The sequence below is a fragment of the Cynocephalus volans genome, chromosome 4, assembly GCF_027409185.1.
Source record: "Cynocephalus volans isolate mCynVol1 chromosome 4, mCynVol1.pri, whole genome shotgun sequence".
Taxonomy (NCBI): Eukaryota; Metazoa; Chordata; class Mammalia; order Dermoptera; family Cynocephalidae; genus Cynocephalus; species Cynocephalus volans.
Window position 1 is genome coordinate 50,667,682 of NC_084463.1, and position 18,591 is coordinate 50,686,272.

The 18,591-nt window shown below is 37.7% G+C and overlaps 1 protein-coding gene across 1 annotated transcript in view; it reads right to left on the reverse strand.

The window, feature by feature from the left end:
* The window catches only part of LOC134376775 (death-inducer obliterator 1-like), a 130,137-nt gene that overhangs the window by 63,762 nt on the left and 47,784 nt on the right, over positions 1-18,591 (reverse strand). The window contains exon 5 of the mRNA XM_063095301.1: positions 14,327-14,385. The gene's annotated coding sequence lies outside the window, so the exon portion shown is untranslated. The remainder of the gene's footprint in view (positions 1-14,326; positions 14,386-18,591) is intronic.

Genomic DNA, 18,591 nt, shown 5'->3' on the forward strand with positions numbered 1-18,591 from the left:
TGAAGCCTGACCGTTACTTTAACGGTATTAAGAGGGTGGGAAGTGTGACTACAGTATTGAAAGGTGTGGCTTCTCAGACATGCCTGGATAGTGAGATTTATACCCTCGTGAATGGATTAATTCATTACTCATGGTGTGATACTTTGTACAACCTCCAGACTCTGCTGAGAGTCTCCACCAGAAAGAGAGCCCTCACTAGATGCAACTCCCAAAAATTGGACTTCCCAGCCTATAGAATTGATAGATACGAATTTTGTTTGCTTATAAACTACCTGGTTTCAGGTATTGTTATAAGTAACAGAAAACAAACCAATACAGTCTGAAAAAAGAAAAACTGACAAGAATAGAGAAAAAGAAAGCAATTAAGAACACTGAGAAAGCAAACAACACAGAAAAAGGTTTACAAAGAGATAGGGAAGGATTAGATTCTGGGTGAGTACTAAAAAATATTCAGCAAATACAAGGATGGGGAATAAGTGTGAGAGCCCACTTTGAAGATTATTAAATGCATGTGCTTGATGTACATACACCAGCTATTCTCAGACCTGAAACCTGAGAAAAATATTGGTAAAAACAGCTGAGCAATGCCAATGTCTGTTGGCCTTTACTCTTCCCAGTCTCCCTGCCCAGTATGTGCTGACCTTGTAGGCTCTGGTTTGGCAATGCAGTGCCCTGTTAATTGAAAATAACATAGAACTTTGCCAAACTGTTATGTCAGATCCTTGGAAAAATTATAAAAGCTCAGCTTCAAAAGCTGTTCAATGAAGGAGCCAATTTGAACTTTTATTATAGAGGAATGACACTCACATTCTTCATGAAATGGATCTTACCTAAATAGCATTAAACCTTATATGTGGTTCCTATATTTATCAAGAATCACAAAAAAGTATTATTGCTCCTGGGACTTACTGCCAAGACCCTCTCACCCAATGACACAAGGTTGCTATAGGTCTCCAGTGTCACATCCCTGTACAAAGTCCTCTGGACATCATCCAGCTCCTGCCATTCCTCCCAGGTGAAGTCCACAGCCCCATCCTCAAAAAACAAGAACCCCTGTAACAGTACATCTCTCCTCAACTCAAGTCACCATCCCCAGGTCACAAAACAAGAATCTGGGAGTTCACACTTCTCTGTGTGCATGTTTCATATGTATCTTACATAAGATGCAGGCAGCTTCTTTGTATTCCATATGGTGGAAGAAAGAAAAATCACAGTAGGAACATTCTGCCACTGTAATAATTTATCAATTACAAAAAATGTTAAAAATTTACCTTTTAGATCTAGAACGATCCTTATTGCTACAGATAAAAGAAAGAATAAAACTCTGCTTCTCTAAGGAGCTTATGACCTGGTATGAAGACATAACTATAAATACATCCATGAAATAATGCATTAGATGATCTAATTTAGACACAAGTTCAATATAGACTGGGGTAAGAAAGAATGGGAAACTACCACTGTATTTTGTATTCAGTTTGCACTTCCCTGAAATCTTTAGCTCTTCCACGTTCTCATAAATACGAGGAAACAGCAAAAGTCCAGTCACAAGGACACAAAACACACATACTACTATAATGGTACTACACACAGCACCATGTCTCAGTGAATAATCCTGGGCTGTGATGAGATAAACACACTTTGACCTGAATGAAGCAGCAAAAAATTCTATGCACTCATTGTTGATTTTTAACTACTGCAGTGCAAAAAGACTGCTTTTGTCCACGCCAGGGTGAACACTACCACTTTCAAACCAGGGTATAAATAATAAGGCCCTGTAAGAACAGGAAAGTCATGTGATGGAGTTTGGATGTGTTGTCCCCTCCAAAACTCATGTAGAAATTTGATCCCCAATGTGGCAGTGTTGGAAACTGATTGAATCATGGGGGCGGATTCCTCGTGAATGGATTAATGCTCTCCCTGGGGGAGGACAGATTAATGAGTGAGTTCTCGCTCAATTAGTTCCTGTGAGAGCTCATTGCTTCAAAGGACCCTGGCACCTTCTCTCTCTCTCTCTCTCTCTCTCTTCCTTCCTCTCACCACGTGATCTGCTTGTACCCACCAGCTCCCTACCGCTTTTCCATCATGAGTAGAAGCAGCCTGAGGCCCATGCCAGATGCAGCTGTCCCAGAGTCGTAAGCCAAATAAACCTCTCTTCTTTATAAATCACCCAGTCTCAGGTAATTCTGTTATAGCAACACAAAATGGACTAATACATCACCTGTCCAGATTTGCATTTCAACAATCATCCTCTAGAAGGAGAAAAGGGAAGGACTGAAGAGAGAGTCAAAGAGGAAAAAACAGGATGACACATGACCACCTACATCAGGACACAGAGCAGTAAGCATACAGAATAGGAAAGGAATCCTTTAAAAAAGACGAAAAAAAAAGTAAAAGCAGAAATAGAATTTGGTCCTAATTTGCTGTGCAGAGAATGAAAGAATTTTAACTCCAAGGCTATCTGCATGATCGCAGTTACTTAGGTGCTGACACTATAGAGTGAAATTTGGAAAACGGAAGAAGAATATAATGGGCAGAAAAGACAAAGACTTGCACACATTATATTTGAAATATCTGGGAGAATTTCCAAATGGCAATTGGATACGTGATTCCAGGGTTCAGGAGAGAGATCTAAGCTGAAGATAAAGATTTGTAAAGAATAAGAATTTCAATGGTATTTTAGGCCAGCAGAGTTAATAAATGTATAACATCAAATAAAAAGAAAAAAAGTACAGGATCTGCAAAAACATTAATATTTAACTATAGAAAAATAGAAATAGACTATGAAGACCAGAAAGGAATTTTCTCATGAATTAAGAAAAACTCAGTATTAAGAAGTCTACCAATATATTTCATCATTTATGTAGTTGTATGAAGCAAAATCCTTTGACTATCTACATAGACATTAAGATGGTAGTTTTAGAAATACATTCCTGGTTTCTATTCCTGCTCAAAAAGAGTGGAATCATCACTCCATCATAACAACAAATACAAAGCTGAGGAGACTGAAAAATCAACTTCCTGGAACCATAAGAGAGAGGGACAAAGGGCAAATCACTGCCCCCAAGATTTGAGAGGCAGACAGCCAAATATACAGAGTCATGGATTACAGGAGCAGAGACTTACTATTGGAAACCACCACGAGAACCAGTGTAAGAGCAGAAAAACGTGAGTTGTAACTGACAAATTGATGGAGACTCAGTGTAGACAACTCTGAGGGTTAAAAACTCTAGGGGACCGAGGGGACCAAGATTGAGGGTTCGGATCCCCATACCAGCCAGCTGCCAAAACAAGCAAACTCATTCTAGGGGGACTTGGTCATAAATGAGCCACCAAACAAAACGAACATACAAAAAAAATCAAAAACAAAAACCCTCCTGCTTCATCTGTGAAAGGAAAAGTCAAACCATTTTTAATTATGCCAGAACACTCTGTTCTTCTTAACAAGGCCTGCCCTTAGTTAAAACTACTTAACCAGCCTAACCTGTGGTACTATTATCACAGCCTAAATAACCTGGGCGTAAGAAAATACTAAATTCCAACCCACTCTAGCTTTTCCACATGGAAGAAGACAAATATCCAATTCTGGCTCAATCCAGCCATCCTGTCCCACTGAAGGAGGGAAGGAAAAAACAATAAAAACAAATTGAGTATACTTCTAAAGTTTACAGTCCAAACACACAGGCTCATTAAAATGATGAGACTTAATCATAAGACTATGGAACTTTTCTGCTAGGGTCTGAATGTTTGTGTCCCCACAAATTAACATGTTGAAACCTAATCCACAATGCACCAGAATTAAGAGATAGGCCCCGTGGAAGGCAATTAAATCATGAGGGCAGATCCCTCATGAGAGGTATTAGTGCCCTTATTTTAAAAAGGCCAAGGAATGTTTCTTTGTCCCTTCCACCATGTGAGGACACAAGCTAGGTGCTATCTATGAGAAATGAGCTCTCACCAGACATAGAATACCTTAGAACCTTGATCCTAGACTTTGCAGCCTCCAGAACTGGAAGCAATAAATTTCTGTTGTTTTTATATTACCCACTCTAAGGTATTTTGTTATAGCAATCTGAACAAACTAAGACAGCTCCCCTTCTTCACACCTTACCACCAAATTACTGAATGCATATTTAAAGCAGTTTTTCTTTTCCCTGGTACATCATGTCTGGCTATAAAGAAAAACATTACAAGGCATTCAAAAGGACAAAAGAAACCCCACAATTTGGATTGACAGAGCAAGCATCAGAAGAAATGGCTATAATATTAAAATTATCAAACATGGAATTTTTTTTTTTTAAGACTGTGACAAATTAGTTTAGGGTTCAAATGGATAAAGTAGACAGCATTCAACAACAGATGGGCATTGTAAGCAGAGAGATAAAAGTTCTATGAAATAAACAAATCAAGAGCAACAACAACAACAAAAAACACCACAGATCAAAAATACTGTAACAGAAATGAAGAATACCTTTGATTGGCTTATTAGAATGAATGAAACTGAGAGAAAAGAATCTCTGAGTTTGAGGATACATCAATAGAACCTTCAAAATCTGAAAACCAAAGAGAAAAATGATGCATGGGAACAGATTATAATATCCAAGAACTTTGGGAAAATGACAAAAGATGTACCATAGACTCATAAGTACACCAGAAAGAGAAGAGAGAGAAAGAAACAAAAGAAATATTTGAAACAATAATGTCTGAGAACTTCCACAAATTAATGTCAGACATGAAACCAAGATCCAGGAAGCTTAGAGAACACCAAAAGAGATAAATTCTAAACATCTACACTTAGGCATATCATTTTCAAACTACAGAAAATCAAAGATAAAAAAAAAAATCTGAAAAAAAGCCAGAAGTAGGGAGAAATCATCTTACTTATAGAGAAACAAAGATGAAAATTACATCAAACATCTCAGAAAGCATGCAGACAAGAAGAGAGTGGAGTGAAATATTCAAAGCGTTCAGAAAAGAAATCCACCAACCTAGAGTTCTGCACCCTGTGAAATCATCCTCCAAAAGTGAAAGAGAAATAAAGACTTTATCATATGAACAAAAATTAAGAAAATTTACTAGTATAAACTGTCTTGCAAGAAATGTTAAAAGAATTTCTTTAGAGAGAAGAAAAAGATAAACTGGATCTACATAAGCAAAGAGCATTAAAGAAGAAATAAGTGCAGGTAAAATAAAAACTTTTATTTTTCTTAATTGATCTAACAGATAACATGTATACAATAACAATAGTAACCATGTATACAATTATGCTTTTACACACACACATACATACATAGTTATGTAAGATTGTGTATAAGTGAAATGAAGTGACAACAATGAAACAATACATGGGTCAAAGAAAAAAATCTTAAGAGAAATTAAAAAATATTTAACCAAATGAAAATGAAAACTCAGGTATCAAAATTTGTTAGATAAATCAAAAGCCGTGCTTTGATAGCACTGAATGAATAATTAGAAAAGAAAAAACATCTAAAATAATCTAAGTTTCTACCTTTAGAAACTAGAAAAAAAGAACAAATTGAATCCAAAGGAGGCAGAAGAAAAGAAATAATAAGATAGAGCAGAAATCAACAAATTATAAACAGCAAGTCAACCAAGATAATAAACAGCAACACTCAAAAAGCAATTCCTTGAAAAGATCAATAAAATTGATAAGCCCATAGCCAGGGTAAGAATGAAAGACAGATGAAAGAAATTACAAATATCAAAAATAAAAAAGGGGACATTACTACAGCAGATCCTGTGCACATTAAAAGAATAATACAGACATACTAGGAACAACTATCTGTGCACACACTTAATAACCGAGATGAAATGGACCAAGTCCTCAAAAGACAAAACTTACCAAAACTCAGAAGAGACACACAATCTTAGTAGGTCTATATATATTATGAGAATTAAGTAAATAACTAAAAACCTTCAAAACAGCACCCAGCCCAGATCTGTTCACTGATCAATTCAACCAAACATTTAAGGAAGAAATTATAACAATTGCCTATAATCTATTTCAGAAAATAGAAGCAGATAGGATACTTCCCAACTCATTATATAAGGATGGCATTACCTTAATACCAAAACCAGAAAAAACATTACAAGAATAAAACACTACAAATAATTATCTCTCATGAACATACAAAGTCCTCAACAAAATATTTGCAAACTTAGTCCAACAATCTACAAAAAGAATTATGTACCATGATCAAGTGGGATTTATTCCAGGCACACAAAGCTGGTTAACATTTGAACATCAATTAATGTAATCCATCACATCAACATACTTTAAAAGAAAAATCACATGATCAGAGCAATAGAGGAAAAAGTATTTGACAAAATACAGCACCCGTTCATGATAAATACTCTCAGTAAGCTAAGAATAGAAGGGAACTTCCTCAACTTCATAAACACTATTTACAGAAAATTACAGTTAACATCATACTTAATGGTGAGAAACTCAAAGCTTTTTCACAAAATCAGGAACAAAGAATGTACCCTCTCACCACTCCTTTCAACACTGTATTGGAAGTACTAGCTAATGCAATAACACAACAACACAAAATAAAAGGCGTACTGACAGGGAAGGAATAAAAAAAAGTGTCTGTCTGCACATGATATGACAGTTTACACAGAAAATCCAAAATAACAGAAAAACTCCTGGAACTAAGAAGTGATTATAGCAGTATTGCAGGATAAAGTGTTAACATGCAAAAGTCAGTCACCTTCCTATATACCAGCAATCACCAAGCAGAATTTGAAATGAAAAACACACTATTTGCAATAACACCCCCAAAACGAAAAAAAGTTGCAAATCATATATTTCATAAGAAGCTAACATCCAGAATACAGACATTCTCACAACTCAATAACCAAAAAACATGATTAAAAAATGGGCAAAGGATAAACATGGCTCCAAAGATGACACATGAATGGTTAACAAGCATATGAAAAGATGCTTAACATAACTGACCATCAAAGACATGCAAATCAAAAACCAAGATATTACTTCACACTCAATAGAAAATAACAAATGTTGGCAAAATTATAATCCTTGTGAACCACTTGTGGGAATGTAAAATGGTGCAGCCGCTATGGGGAAAAAAAAAAAGTACAGTGGCTTTGTAAAAAACTAAAAATATAATTACTATAGGCTGTAGATTGAATGTCCCCTCCAACCTCATTGAGGCTTAATCCCCACTGTAACTGCTGAGGGTGGGAAATCCTACTACAGTAATTGAAAGGTGGGGCCTTGAAGAGGTGATAAGACTGCAGGACCATGCCATAGTGAATAGATTAATAATGGTGGTTATGGGTGTGTTTCTCAAGGCTTTAAAAAGAGTAAATAAGGAGGCTGGTCTCTCATCTCTGCTTCCACCATCTTGCAATGTGAGGAGTCACTGTCACCATCACCAAGACCCTCACCAGATGTGTTCCCTGGACTTTGTGTTGTGAGGCACCTTCCTGCAAAAATGCACTTACACGCCACTTGTGCAGAAAAGGGCAGTTTATTCACTCCAGCTGGCCAGTGACCGTCTCTCAAGGAGCAACCAAGGGAGAATGGCCCCGGGCCTTGGATTTGTGGGGTTTTTAAAGGCAGAAACCACGTCCCATTGACACAGGTTTGTCCAGGTGCACAAAGCAAGCTAGGTAGCTAGGTTACAGAAGCCAAAAATGAGCCGTTAGAGCAATCAACCATACAAATTTTCACTGTATACGGTTCCTGTTCCCATGTAATAGTTCACTGTGTATGGCTCCTGTTTCTATGCAATGGTTTTCGTTTCTGTGAGGTCAACGGTTTTTCACGCAGAAGCGGGGGTAGTCTGCAGGTCAGACGGCGGGTAAAATGGAGTTACTTAGGTTAAGCAAGCAATTCTACAGAAGCAGATAGTGTACATTATGAGGGTGCAGGGAGCTCTATTTCATTTGGACTTCCCAGCCTGTGAAACTGTAAGCGATAAATTTTGTTTTCTTTATAAATCTCCTAGTTCTAGGTATTTTGTTATAAGTGACAGAAATAGACTAATACACAAAATAATCCATCAAACCAACTTCTATGTATATATCTAATATATACCAAAGAGACATTTACACACCAATTTTTATAGCAGCATTATTTACTTAGCCAAGAGATGGAAGCTATCAAAATGTCCACAGACAAATGTGAATGGATAAACAATATGGTGTATACAGTCAAAGGAATATCAGTCAACCTTGAAAACAAAGAGAATCCTGACAGTTATATGCTGTCACATGGAACCTTGAAGACATTATGCAAAGTGAAATAGTCCACGTGCAAAATGACAAATATTGTAAGGCTCCACTGATGTAAGCCAAATTTTTAGAAACACAAAGTAGAATGGTTCTTGACAGAAGCTGGAGGGAGGTAATTGAAAGCTGTCATTTAGTGGGTATAGAGTTTCAGTTTTCCAAGATAAAAAGTTCTAGATACCTGCTGCACAACAGTGTCACTATACCTAACACTACTTAAAGGTTAAGAAACATTTAAAATGGTAAATTTTATGTACATTTTGTGTTTCTCACCAAAATTAAAAATAAATTATTTAAAAAATCATTTTAGGGCCAGCCCATGGCTCACTTGGGAGACTGTAGTGCTGACAACACCAAGGCTAGGGGTTCAGATCCCCTATATAGGGATGGGCAGTTGGCTCACTTGGGAGAGCATGGTGCTGACACCACCAAGTCAAGGGTTAAGAACCCCTTACTGGTCATCTTTTATATATATTAAAAAAATCATTTAAAAAAGCCAATACATGAATCAAACAGAACCATTAGAAAATTTGACACCCCCCCAAAAGTAACCAAACAGAATTTAGAAAAACAAAAACAAGAGAACCAAAAGGCAATTGAGATAAATAGAAAACAGGTAGCAAAATGGCAGATCTAAATCCAACCTTATTAATAATTACTTTAAATACAATTGGAGTGCATATTCTACTTCAGGCAGACTGACAGGCTTGATAGGAAAGATTCAACTATATGCTATCCACAGACATGCTTTAAATACAAAGACCCAAACAAAATGAAAGTTAAAAAAATGGAAAAAGGTATACTACACAGACAGTAAGCATAAAAATCTTTAAGAAACTTCAAGACAAAACATATCACCAGAAATAGAGCACTTTCATAATAACAGAAGTATTATATGTGAGAATGATGTAACAATTATAAATCCATCTGTGCCTAAACACAGAGCCTCAAAGTACAGTCATGTTGGCTTAATGACTGCAATACGTTCTGAGAAATGTGTCATTAGGTGACTTTGTCATTGTGTGAACATCATAGAGTGTACTTACACAACCTAGATGGTATAAGCTATTACACACCTAGGCTATGTAGACTATTTCTTCATCATAAATGTGGTCTGTTGTTGACCAAAATGTCATTATGCAGTATATGACTTTACCTAAAACAAAAAACAACAGAACTACAGCGAGAAACTGACAATCCACAATCATAGTTGGAGAAGTCATACTCCTCTCTAACTCATGAAAGAACCATATAAAAAATCAGGAATATGTATGACAAAATGTGACCTATGCGATATCATGAAAGTCTATATTTGGTCGCTATCCCCACCTCCTGGCATGCAACTCCTAAAATCCTTAGAATCTCCAAAGTGGGAAGAGTGTCTTTTTGCATGCTAATGATCTGGCTGATGGCTGGCTGCACCTAGATAGCTTCAGGATTGGGGACGGTTGCCAGAAAAAATAACACTGTAATTAGAGGGTTGGGACTTTCAGCCCACCCCTCAACTTCGCAGAGGAAGAGACAGGCTGAAGGTTATGATCACCAGTGGACAGCGATTTAATCAATCGTCCTATGTAATGAGGCCTCATTAAAACCCAAGAGCAAGGGTTTGAGAGGCTACTGGACAGCTGAAATCATCCATCTATTAGAAGGGTGGGGCACGTAGCTCCAAGGGAATGGAAGCTCCTGTGCCTGAGGCCCATCCAGACCTCACCCTGTACAGACCTCACTCTTCCCGTGACTGTTTATTTGTACCTTTTAAAATATCCCTTATAATGAACCGGTAAACATAAGCGTTTCACTGAGTTCTGTAAGCTGCTCCAGCAAATTAATTTAGCCTAAAGAGGAAGAAGAAGGTTGTTGGAACCCTGATTTATAGCTAGTCAGTCAGAAATTCCAGGAACCTGGACTTGTGACTGGCATCTTAAGTGGGAGAAGTCTTAGGAAGGCTCCTAACTTACGAGAATTGATGCTAACTCTAGGTAGCTAGTGCCAGAATAGATTTGAATTGGAGTACAGTCAGCTGGTGTCTGCCACAGAATTGATTGTTTGCTTAGTGTGTGGAGAGAAATCCCCACATATGTGGGGTCAGAAGTGTGCTGTGAGAGTATAATACGAGAAACAGACTGGTTTTCAACTCAACCTATCTGATCTACATAAAGCATATGTGCAGCTGCTATGGGTTGAATGTGTCTTCCAAAAGTTCATGTGTTAAAAACTTGATCCCGATTGTAACAGTGTAAAGACGGTGGGAAATCTGATTACGGTATTTGAAAGGTGGGATCTTTAAGAGGTGATTGAATAGTATTGAATACATATTCCAGTGTCAGGTACTAAAAACAGACTGATACAGGAGCACCAAGACAGAGCATACATCAAACTACAAAAGAAATCTCAAGACTGAAATCTTAAGAAATTTGTTCTCTGACCACAATGGCATTAAATTAGAAACCAACAACAAAAATATATCCACAGAAGTCTCAAATATTTGAAAATTATATGATGTGCTTTGAAATAATCTGTAAGTCAAAGAAGTATTCACAAGGCAAATTATAATAAACTTGGAACAAACATTTGTAACAATGACATTTCTGGCATATTAAAGGTGGCCACAACTTTTTTCCTTCTCCTCCCTCTGTGGTAGAAACTAATTCCCCTTGAGCCTTGCTTGGCCTTAGTGACTTGTTTGGCCAACAGACCATGGGAAAACTGCAAGTTTGGGAATTCAAAGGCTGGACTACAAAACTGCATTGTGGAAAGCTAGTTATCATGTAGCAAACCCAACCACCCTGAGACCACCCTGATGGGGAACCACATGGAAAGACCATGAGCAGGTATGTGCACCAACAGCCCCCATGAGTCTCCAGTACCACCCACTGCCAGCCAGCAGTGAGCCTTCTTGGACACCAGCCCAGCTGTGCTTTCATTTTTGGTAAGGATCAAAACCAGTTTTTTTTTTTTTTTTTTTTTTTTAAGATATGGCAAGATATTTTCAGCATTTTAAGAACCTTAGGATGTGAAAAAAAAATAGTCCCTGGTAAATACAGCTTCAAAGGACATCACCTAATAGCAGCCTTCGAGAGAAGGGGAGGCCAGAGAACAAAGGGCCTGTGTCTCAGAGTGGGTGGGGGTAGTTTTGATCTATGGGTTTCAGTTCACAGGAAGTCCATGCTTTTTAAAGTTGTGATTACACTGAATCATTCCTTGAATCAAAAGGTCAGAGTTAGATAAAAAATGAAAAGGAAGCCATTGGATCCCCAACTTACAGTAAGAAATAAGCTAAGCAAGTCAGTCAACTTCATACCCAGGCATTTAAGGAAAAAGGATATTGACAGAGAATGGCAAGAGCCCAGATGGCAGAATGAAGAGGCGTGAGGCATCTTTCCAGGGATGAGGGCTGGGCCCTAATCAAAGAAGTAGAGCAGGTGCCTAAAGGGAATAAGTAACTGCTCAGACCAGTGCCTGCAGGAGCCTCCTCTTCCCACTAACCATGTCTGAAGGGAAGTACCCACATGTTCATGCCAGTCTCCTCATGGAGAGCTGGGTGTGTGTGGAGGGGTGGGTGACAGGCCCCCTGGACCTGGTTATGTTAAGCTTTTAGGTAGGTCCATAATAGCAAAGGATTTCTGGGGCTCTTGAGAGGGACAAAGTATATTTTGCACGTAAAAATTTGTGACAAACTGTTATATATTAAAGATTGCTGCAAAGTCTTATTATTCCTCTTATCGACAGGTGAAATCTAATCGCCCTCTCCTTGAATCAGGGCTGCTCTTAGTGATGTGCTTGAGCTGCTTTGGGACTTCTAAGAGGAGATCATAAAAAGCCTCACAGCTTCTGCCTGGGCCTCTTGAACAGTGGCTCTGGCAGAAGCCTGACAACCCTGATTACCCTGAGACTGCCAGACTGTGAAGAAGTCCAACCTGACCACAAAGTGAGGGCTGCATGCTCTTCAATGTCCCCAGCCACTAGTGTACTTCCAGCCAAGACCAGAGACACCATGCAGCAGCCAACACACACTGCCCTGTCCAGTCTACTTACCCACAACCGTGTGACATGTAATAAGAAGAAATTCTTGTTTAAAGCTACTAAGTTTTGTGGTACTTTGTTATGCAACAAATAATCAGAAGACTGAAAAAGTGAATAGACCATAGGTGGTACCTTCACTTGAAACATGTAGTGTGTACATTTAGATTGACTATTAGATTCAAAATGAATGAATAAAGCACATTTCACATGTTATATGAGATCTCAAACTGTAATAGTGAATGTAAAATATTCAGTTGATTAGGTTGTCACTTTCTGTTCTTAAGAAACTGTTAACTACGGCTGCAGTTCACAAACATAGTTATGAATCATGCACACATCCATGTTTCCCTATTCATATTTAAGTAATTACCTGAAACAGGAGAAAACTTAAGTACAATCTTTAAGAGTTTGAAAACACAAAAGGTCTTTTTGAACTACAAACATACAATTAATTGCGCAGTAAGAAAAACTACACATAAAATTGCTGACATACTTATAAAAGCAAAAGCTACAAATTATAAAAATCTGTGCTTTCTTTTTTTATTCTTTGCATGTCTTTTTATTGCCCCTTGTTCAAACCTGTCCACTAATTCCTGCATGCTTTCTCCCTGTGGACTCCCAAAGACATCACCACACGTGGTGGCCAGAAGCACAGTTCACCAGGGACTTAACTGCATGACCTAGTGAACACATCATCAAGTTCTGACAAGAAGGACATTTCAAGTAAAACAGTTACTGTGTGTGCTTGCAAGTACCAACAGCCCCTATAGTGACACTGTATACAGACATCAGAAGAAAATAAAAAGAGCAAACAAACAAAAGCAGCGAGTTGACACCACTTGAGACTGGACCTGAGAGAGAGGAGTCCAGAAGAAATCCCAGTTTAGAGGTTTGGGTCACTGGTTAGATGGCAGTGATGCCATATGTAAGATGAGAGAGCAGGTTTGGTTTTTGTTTTGAATTTCTTGAGCTTGAGGTTTGTTTTGGAGAGCTACAAAGAAGCATTCCATACATAGAGACATCAACCTATGATTGAAAGGTTGGAAAAGAGGAACAAGCCGGTATGAAATATGAGTAAAAACTACAGAGGACCAAATCAGAGGGAAAAAAACTGCAGACAGAAGAACAGGGCCCAGGATGAAGCACTTGGATGAGCTACATTAAAGAGAAGAAAGTAGAACAATTCAGAGAAAAAACCGCCAGTGAGATCATGACAAAAAGTAACACTGAAGAATTTTCAGAAGATCATGAACAGTAGTTTCAAATATGGCAGAAGATTCAAGTAAGGCAAAGACTAGAGAATGAGACTATAATTTAGGTTATTGGTGAACTTTTGAAGAACTGAACTAAGACTAGATTGAGTGGGTTCACGTGGGAATATTTGCCAGAAAAAATAACTTTGAATAGTATGCTGCACACCTGCACGTACAGATGAACTGAGAGAAACAGAGTTATTTAAGGACCTACAATTGACTCAAACCTCCAGACAATCCACATTTTATCCATGAATCAAGTACGGCCTTCTAAAAGCTGTCTAGAACCACACTATAATAGAGACTCACAAAAAGCCCCCAAAACAAACAAAAAAAACCCCACACCTATTAAGTGCTTTAGCACTAAGTAACCATTTCCACTGCAGGAAACTCAGCGTTATTTTTTCAGATTGGTGAAAAACTTCACTACATCATCTATGTAAACCAGTGAAGGTTTGTCAGATTGTGGCATCAGCAAGTCTTGATGTACCATGAGAATTTGGCATACTCTCTTCTCAATTCCACATCAGCCATGGAACAAGAGAAACTGCCTTTTTTGCCATGACATCAGAAGTACCAGGGACAAATCTGTGTTCAACTTAGACAACTATACGGTCTTACAGCCTGCCATATCTACATGCTAACTTTATCTTATGTATGTACATTTTCTTCAGGCTGAGTTTTACTTAAAGTTTTGCATTTTAATTCTTCATGAACTCCATAATGCTTATAAAATACAATGTAAAACAAAGAATAAACAAACAACTTACCCAAGATTTATTCATTTTTTGCCACTCTTGGAAATGCATAGAAAACTCTGGAACAACAGCTGAAAGAGAAGGAAAATGGAATGGATTCAAGAGAGAACTGCTGTGGCTAGATCCCAGATTCTCCTGTCTAAAACCGTCAAAAATAGAAAGAAAAAAGCCTTCCTACAGGAGAAGAGTCATTCATGCCTCAAAAAGAGGCAGCAAACACGTCACTGACAATGCATCTACAAATACATTAATTGCTAGAAAGTAGACAATTTGGTTGTGGGTTAATGAAAACATAAGGGTACTTCAAACATTTGTGGAAACTGAATTATGAGATAATACAAATCCTTCCATGAACTTTTTGATGACCCCTTGTACATAACCTACTGCTTCAGCAACAATGAATTTTACCTAAAGTTATAATTTAAATCAAAGAAAAAAACATTATGTCCACATTAAAATTAGTTTTATAAAAATATACTTAGGCTGAATTATTTCCCTACTAATACAGGGATTCCACGCAGGACTCCACATGAATGTTCCCAGTACAACAAATCTTGCTTTCATATATCTATACGTCACAAAATTTTGCATCTTGAACCTCAATATTTTTTGTCCACAATTATAAAGGGAGAAAAAAAAGTACATAATGTACATTTCTTGTGGCCCACTCATCCAGTAATGTTTCTTTGCGCTGTACCCAAGCCCTCATATAGTATGTTCTCTCCATGAACTGGGCTTTGCCATTTGACTTGCTTTGGTCAATGGGACACTAGAAAATATGATGCAAACACAGTTTGAAAAGTACTTCACACTGATGCTTGCCTCTTAAATACAGTCATACAGTAAAGAAGTCTGGGGCTAATCTGTTGGAGATACAGGGCTTAGCCAAGGGTTAGCACAAACCACAGGACAAGTGAATGAAGCCATCTTGAACCAACCAGCCTCAGCCAAGGCACCAGGAGAGTAAAGCTGAACTTGTAATCCAGGGAACACTAGCATGAGAACTGCCCAGCTGAGCACACCCCAACATGGGGATTCACAGAACTTCAAGCAAAGAAAATGGTTGTTTTTTGTATGCTTTGTGTGTGTGTGTGTTTTTTAAGTAATTGAATTTTGGTTAGTTCCTTACTTACTAAATGTTAACTGATATGTGTAGAGTATGCATAAAGCAAATGTACTTCACAGGGCTTGGTTTTCCAAAGCCTTGCAGTTTCAAATACTGACCTTGCAAAGGACAGGAAATTTTCCCCAGGCTATAAAGTCTCTGTTGTAAGATAAAGAATTGTAACACAGCGAGGTTGCTGGCTCAAAGACAGACAGGTTAGCAGATGGAAAGAAATCATTAAGATCAGAGCAGAACTGAATGAAATTGAAACCCAAAAAACAATTCAAAAGATCAATGAATCAAAAAGATGGTTTTTTGAAAAGATAAAATTGACAAACCATTAGCATGGCTAACAAAAAAAAGAAGAGAGAAGACTCAAATAACAAAAATTAGAAATGAAAAAGGTGATATTACAACTGATTCATCTGAAATACAAGGAATCATTCGAGACTACTATAAACAACTATACGCCAACAAATTTGAAAATCTGGAGGAAATGGATAAATTTCTGGACACACACAAGCTCCCAAAACTGAACCATGAAGACGTAGAAAATTTGAATAGACCAATAACAATAAAGGAGATTGAAGCTGTTATCAGAAGGCTCCCAACAAAGAAAAGCCCAGGACTAGATGGATTCACAGCAGAATTTTACCAAACATTCAAACAGGAATTGACACTGATTCTTTACAAACTATTCCAAAAGATTGAAACGGACGCAAATCTCCCAAACTCATTCTATGAAGCAAACATCATTCTGATAACAAAACCAGGTAAAGATATAACCAAAAAAGAAAACTACAGGCCGATATCCTTGATGAATATAGATGCAAAAATCCTCACTAAAATACTAGCAAACAGAATACAGCAACACATATGTAAAATTATTCACCACGATCAAGTGGGATTCATCCCAGGGATGCAAGGTTGGTGCAACATAGGCAAATCAATAAATGTGATACACCATATTAATAAACTCAAACACAAGGACCATATGATCATCTCTATAGATGCTGAAAAAGCATTTGATAAAGTTCAGCACTCATTCATGACAAAGACCCTCTATAAGTTAGGTATAGAGGGAAAGTATCTCAACATAATTAAAGCCATATATGCCAAACCCACTGCCAATATCATCCTGAATGGGCAAAAGCTGAAAGCTTTTCTTTTAAGAACAGGAACTAGACAAGGATGCCCACTCTCACCACTCCTATTCAACATAGTGTTGGAAGTACTAGCCAGAGCAATCAGAGAAGAGAAGGAAATAAAGGGCATCCAGATTGGAAAAGATGAAGTCAAACTGTCCCTGTTTGCAGATGACATGATCCTATATCTCAAACAGCCTAAAACCTCTACAAAAAAACTGTTGGAATTGATAAATGATTTCAGCACAGTAGCAGGATACAAAATCAACACACAAAAATCAGTAGCATTTCTTTTCTCCAACAGTGAACATGCAGAACGAGAAATCAAAAAAGCCTGCCCATTTACAATAGCCACCAAAAAAATAAAATACTTAGGAACTGAGTTAACCAAGGATGTGAAAAATCTCTATAATGAGAACTACAAACCACTGCTGACAGAAATTAGAGAGGATACAAGAAGATGGAAAGATATCCCATGCTCTTGGATTGGAAGAATCAACATAGTGAAAATGTCCATACTACCCAAAGTGATATACAAATTCAATGCAATCCCCATCAAAATTCCAAAGACATTTTTCTCAGAAATGGAAAAAACTATCCAGACATTTATATGGAATAATAAAAGACCACGCATAGCCAAAGCGATGCTGAGCAAAAAAAATAAAGCTGGAGGCATAACACTACCTGACTTTAAGCTATACTACAAAGCTCTAATAACCAAAACAGCATGGTACTGGCATAAAAAGCGACACTGATCAATGGAATAGAATAGAGAATCCAGAAATCAACCCACACACCTACAGCCATCTAATCTTTGACAAAGGCACCAAGCTTATACACTGGGGAAGAGACTGCCTCTTCAGTAAATAGTGCTGGGATAACTGGATATCCATATGCAGGAGAATGAAACTAGACCAATACCTCTCACCATAAACCAAAATCAACTCAAAATGGATTAAAGAATTAAATATACGCCCTGAAACAATAAAACTTCTTAAGGAAAACATAGAAACACTCCAGGAAGTGGGACTGGGCACAGACTTTATGAATATGACCCCAAAAGCATGGGTAACCAATGGAAAACTAAACAAATGGGATTATATCAAACTAAAAGGCTTCTGCACAGCAAAAGAAACAATTTACAGAGTTCAAAGACAACCCAAGAATGGGAGAAAATATTTCCAAAATATACATCTGACAAAGGATTCATACCCAGAATATTACAAGGAACTGAAACAACTTTACAATAAAAAAAAGTAACCCAATTAAAAAATGGGCAAAAGAGTTAAATGTGCATTTCTCAAAGGAAGATATATGAATGGCCAACACACAAATGAAAAAATGCCGAACATCACTCAGCAGTTGGGAAATGCAAATCAAAACTACACTGAGATACCATCTCACCCCAGTTAGGATGGCTAACATCCAAAAGAGTGTGAATGATAAATGCTGGCGAGGTTGCGGAGAAAACGGAACTCTCATACACTGTTGGTGGGACTGCAAAGTGGTGCAGCCTCCATGGAAAATGGTATGGAGGTTCCTCAAACAATTGCAGATAGATCTACCATATGACCCAGCTATCCCACTGCTGGGAATATACCCAGAGGAATGGAAATCATCAAGTCGAAGGTATACCTGTTCCCCAATGTTCATCGCAGCACTCTTTACAATAGCCAAGAGTTGGAACCAGCCCAAATGTCCATCATCGGATGAGTGGATGCAGAAAATGTGGTATATCTACAAAACGGAATACTACTCAGCTATAAAAACGAATGAAATACTGACATTTGCAACAACATGGATGGACCTTGAGAGAATTACATTAAGTGAAACGAGTCAGGCACAGAAAGAGAAATACCACATGTTCTCACTTATTTGTGGGAGCTCAAAATAAATAAGTACACAAATAAACTGGGGGGGAGGGAAGAAGACACAACAATCACAATTCCTTGAAATTGTTATGACATATGAACAGATATGAGGTTATTGAGAGAGAGGGGTGAGAGGGAGGGGGAGGGAAGTTTTGG